Below are 5,643 nucleotides of genomic sequence, written 5' to 3' on the forward strand. Positions count from 1 at the left end.
CCCATACACACTCATAATGGACATGTGCAGTACACATGCTATGTAGATTCGTACACATACATAAATGTGTAGATATATAGAATATTTCTCTTTTAGTTACACACTAATAGATCGACAGCAAAACCACAATGCCACACACAATTCAGTCCCATTCAAAATACTATTTTCCCTAACCCCTAACCCTAACCCAAAAACCTAACCTTAACCCTAAAACTAATCCTAGCTCCTAAACCCTATTCTAACCCTAACGCTAATTATAACCTTAACCCTAGAAATAGCATTTGACATTGTGGGGACAACAAAATGTCCCCAATTCCTCAAATTTCTGATGGTTAAACGCACGCAAGTGCGCGCACACACACACACACACACACACACACACACACACACACACACACACACACACACACACACACACACACACACACACACACACACAGTACACGCACACACATATGCAAACATATAACCTGGATCTAGCACCAGATAACCTACATTACAAACAAGGCACATATGCTAATGTGAAACAGGAAGGCATGATGTTTACGAGCTACATATGATGCATATGCCCCTGCATGTGAGTAAATGCACAGACACGCTTGGGTACATTATGACCGCAGGGGCGTAACAGGAAATAGACACTTCTCTTCATGCCTGTTCTTTAATTGGGGCATTTATTGTTTTGTGCCGGTGTTTACTTCATTAAATTAAGGCACATTTTAGAAATGCAGAGTGTTTAAAGGTTTATATAAGCAGAATTTAGCTTTCAGCTATAAAGTGGCAAATTAACATTTTATGACTGTGGGATATGCCAGTTGAAGACGGTTTTGCATTTTTCTACTAATCAATTTGACTTTAACGTGTTGGATTTCAGTTTGATTTGCTTTCATTCAGCCCCCAGGGCGGAATTTCGGTGTGTGCGTGTTTGCACGTGTATGTTAGTTTGTCCAAATAGCTTCCATGTTTGTCCAACTGTTCTTCTCTTCTTTAATAAATCAGAACGTATACACAAGGTTTGGGGAGCATGCAGGGAGGATTACAAGGAACAAAATGCAACTAATGTTGAATATTCTGTATTGGTTTTAGTGTAATTATTTTTTAAATTCTTGGTTTATTAAATTTTGTCTCCTTGAGGCTGGTATGTATGGAAATGAGGTCTGATGTATTTTTTTTGCTGTAAATTTCAATGATCACCTCAAGACTTTTAAACAAGATTACCCAGATGGCCTTGCATGGTGTGCCTGAAGTTTTATTTTCTTCCTCTGCCTGCTTTTCCTTCTTGGCTACAGGGGGAGAGAGAGGGAGGCAGGGAAGCCTCCTGAAGGCTGGAGGCTAGGCCAGGGGGAGGCAGCTGGGGCGGGGAGAAATCTGGGGGAAGGAGAAGAGGGAGGGAGATGGGAGAGAAGGAAGAGAGGGTAAGGGGGTGGAGGAGATGTGCGGGTAAACCAACATCAGTCCAATGCCAGCCAATGTCATCCCTCTACCTTGCTCTGCTGTCAAGTGTATGGAGAGGAGTGGGTGTGGGGTTTGGAGGGGAACGGGTAAGATTTGGGGGTGTAAATGTCAAGGCACAGACTACAGAGTGAAGTGGGTATGGCATGAGCTGCAGATATGGTGTGAGGTTACTGTCACATGGTTGGGTCACATCAGCATGGTTGACAGTTCAAAACCAACACAGTTCCTGGGCTAATTAAATGTTAGAGCTGAGATTGTGAAAACACCCCATACCTGGTCATTCAGGCTATCACTGATGTTGTCTTAAGTAGTGTGAGTTTCTGTCCACTCACCAAATGCTGGACATAATCAGAATCTGCCACTGGTTTCCATCCATGAGTGGGAATAGCATTTTAATATATTAGGAACAGATAGACAGCAAAATAGGGTTAAAATGTACACCTGTTCATGATTCTAACATGTGACTGCCCCCCCCAATATATATATCTAACATGTGATGCACAGTTGCAGGTGCAGAAATATGTATTCAGTCTTGAACACGTCTTTCAATGATAAGCTAATGGTAAGGTCTACAAGCCATGTCTTCCTATCTGGTGTCTTCGTCTTCACGTTCTTAGTCTTCCGTAAGCAAACCACTTTATTGGTTAGGTAACTCAACATACTAGAATACTCTTCGGACGTTACTTCAAAAGGCTCAATTGCATTTCTGTTCTCAGTTCCTACTCCTCCATTTGTTTGTTTTGTTAAGGTTTCACTACTCTCCTCCATCATAATGAATCACTTTTTTTTTCATCTTGTTCTTATTTATTCTCATGGCTGGAGGTAGAATGCACTTTATGGTTGATGAGGGGCTGAAATGAACTGAGCCTTAGCCTCAGCCCCGGGGGATGGCGCATATCTTAGCATAAGTGATGGCCGACCGGAGGGCTGGAGCCTGGCTGAGAGCGCCCCCAGGACAGCGGCTCTGACAGATCATGTATTTATAGGTCTGTTGAAAGACCTCTATTGTGTCCCACATAGCCCCAGTGCACGTCTGTCCTCTGTATTATAATAAAGCCCCTGGCCTTACCACAATGATGGATGGGAGGCCCCCGAATGGCAAGCTCTCCCGAATCATTACAACACTACTCCTAACATGCAGGTCTGCCCATGTGGATGGCAGGAAGGTAGGGGTGAGGCGTAGAGGGCTGGTGAGCAATGAAGTTCAGGTTAGACCTTTTAATCAATGGCAGGGTATAGCTCTTATTAACTCTCAACTGAGAGAGAGGAAATGGAGTGAGTAAATGAGTGTGGGAGAGTGAGTGAAGGTGTGCGTGTGTGGACAGGTTTAACTATACTTGTGGGGACCAGAAGTCCCCACAAGAATAGTAAACAAGCAAAACAATTATTCCCCACGTGGAAAAAGGCTATTTCTAGGGGGTTTAGGGTTAGGGTTAGAATCAGGGTTAAAGGTTAGGAGTTAGGGATAAGGTTAGGGAAAATAGGATTTTGAATGGGAATTAATTATGTGTCCCCACAAGGTTAGAAAAACAAGACTGTGTGCGTGTGTGAGTGTGTTTGAGAGAAAGAGAGAAAGGCTTGCTGGTGTTGCCAAAGGATATGTTTGTCATTATCTCAGTGGCTTAAAAGGCCTCGAGGCTTTTTCAATACAGGTTTGAGAGAAAAGAGAGAGGCACCTATAATATCTATATTCAAGTTCTCTGGTGGTCGGATTTCACTACTGGGAAGAGACATCCAAAGTGAACATTCCATTCCATTATAATCCAGCAATACACCTGCAATTTAGTGTGTGTCAGAATGAGAGGTGAGTGAGTATAACATGTAGCATACATATTGGTAGATTTCAGAAACCATATAAAATGAAGACAAAACTACTCGAATATGCTCCCGCAACCTTGAAGCTTTACGTCTTTTCTATGCCCTGAGCCACACATAGGCAAGAGTTGAATTTGGAGCTGTTTCCCAATCTCATGTTCCTCTTTTACATCTTGTGTGGATAGAACCGATTCCCTCTCAGTGTACAGTGGATGCCAAGGGGCCCGCAGCGATCATAGTCCAGCCTAAAATTCCTCACTGAAAGCACACCATAACGCAAGGCTAGACGGATAAATAAAACAATACAGAGCTTAGCGTGTTCGTGATCAGTAGTAGTACTCCTCGGCCTCCACATGGAGTGCTGTCACAGATACTGTATTAGTAGACGCTCAACCGGGAGACTGCTGGCTCTGGGGATGAGGTTTGGCAAGGTGGTTGTTACTGGAACACCATAAAAACAGTTATTACCGAACTGAACCAAGGCATTGGCGTCCCGATTGATGTACAAAGGTTAGTCACTTTATCTTGAAAATTAAGGGACATGTACGGGTCTCTCATTCAATATTTCAGATGTAGTGATGTCTCCTTTCAATACTATTCAATGTGTTTCTCTGTCGTTTAAGTGAGGATTAAGTGTAACGTTTGTAATTATCGCACCGGCTTAAAAAGACCCCCAAGATTTTTTTTATTCTCCAATACAGGTTTTAGGCACCTATGAGAGAAGAAGTTAGTTAGACAAAGTACAGTTTCTCATTAGTTAGATACAGTATGCCAGGGCACTCATTAGCAGCTCGTCCCAGTGGCTTGCATTAACGGCTACTGTAAACAGTCGAGACAGTGATGATCTGGTGGCGAGGTGAGAGTCCTTACACTGACTTTTACTAGTGGTGAGTAAGCAAGGCCTAGGGAGGACCAGAGCCCTTCGAGGAGTGTCTACCGGCCCACACTGCCCTTCTTTTGATGACTGGGAGTAATCACTAGAGAGAGAGACATGATCAGAGAGAGAGAGGAGACACCAGTCTTGCTTCTTAATACCATTCATCTTCTTCCTCCAACAGGCAGTGTCCTGAGAGGAGGCAATCTGCGATTCCTTTTCAACTCTGAGTGAATTCAGGAAATGAAGAGATATGGCTGGACAGGGTATCATTACTGATGCCAATGCCCTACAGTTGCAAACTTAAAAATCACATAGGGGTGCATAAAAAGTACCCCTGCTAGTTTAGAATAGACTTCTGAAGTGGAATTTCACAAACTTTTTCATCAGAAATTGCAGCATTCATTCAGCTCCCACCACCACAACACTTTTGGTAGACTTAACATGGTTTAGATAGGAGTACCCTCATTGTCACTGGTTACTTACGGAGCAAAACTGAATGTGTAAACTTGGGACGTATGGTGGTATTTATGTGACACTGGCAATTTCCCTAAATACTACAATTACAAGTTATTAAACAAACCTGCAAAATACTAACAAGAGCTGAAAGCCTGTGAGCAGCATGCTTTGCACAATAGGAGCAATTCACAGTATTGCCTCTAACCTATAACAGTCAGAAGTGAATCTGGACCAACAGGGTTACAATGGAGAGGGATGAAGTACGACAGCACCGTACGACAGCACTCTCTGTGGGATTTCACTTTGTATTGTGGTCCTGGAGGGATATGTGGGAACACAGCTGACAGGACTTGTGTGAAGCAGTCGGCTCTATTCAATATAACCAAGTAAAGAACGCTCAGTAGAACCAATCTACCCTAAACTAATTCTTGGAGGTGCTGCTTCAGAGTCTGAAGCAAAGCAAAGTTTAACTTTCTAACTCCTACAATACCACGGCGCTGTAAAACGTGGTCTGTCTATGTGCCTATAGCCAGCACCAAGTACACAGAAAATGACACGGTAGTGAAAAGGGAGAGATGGCAGAGGAGGACCGAGAGAACGCATTGGAGAATGGGGGGCGAAATTGACTTAATACTGTATATCTACATCTGAACATTGTGTGTAAAATGTATGTAATACAAAGCGAAAACAGATTTTTGTTCACCTGCTGGTGTTGAACATGCATAAAGATTGCACACAACAAGAACCAATACCAGCATATTGCATGATATTATGTGCAGTGATAACCAGCAATCTCCCCAGCACCAGAACAAGAACAGTCAAAGGTCAGTCATCGGTACAACTTTTGTTGAAGATTTATTTCACATTTTAGTGCTACATTCCTCTTTACTCAAATCTAGGGAGCGTAGGTAGATCGCGTTAGAAATAGTTTATGATAATCAAACTTCATATCATCAATATATCCTAAGAGTAATTCTTAAAGGTGGGCCTTATAATCATAGCCTCACCTATTCAGTCATTAATGAGGCAACATTATTCAG

The 5,643-nt window shown here is 42.7% G+C and overlaps 1 protein-coding gene across 7 annotated transcripts in view; it reads right to left on the reverse strand.

Annotated features, from left to right (window-relative positions):
* Positions 1-5,439: 5,439 nt before the first annotated feature.
* Positions 5,440-5,643, reverse strand: part of LOC106599692 (BTB/POZ domain-containing protein KCTD1) — a 23,368-nt gene continuing 23,164 nt past the window's right edge. For all 7 annotated transcript variants that reach the window (XM_014190998.2, XM_014190992.2, XM_014190994.2 and 4 more), the window contains one exon: positions 5,440-5,643. This exon is cut by the window's right edge and continues 1,782 nt beyond it. The gene's annotated coding sequence lies outside the window, so the exon portion shown is untranslated.

The sequence above is a fragment of the Salmo salar genome, chromosome ssa03, assembly GCF_905237065.1.
Source record: "Salmo salar chromosome ssa03, Ssal_v3.1, whole genome shotgun sequence".
Taxonomy (NCBI): domain Eukaryota; kingdom Metazoa; phylum Chordata; class Actinopteri; order Salmoniformes; family Salmonidae; genus Salmo; species Salmo salar.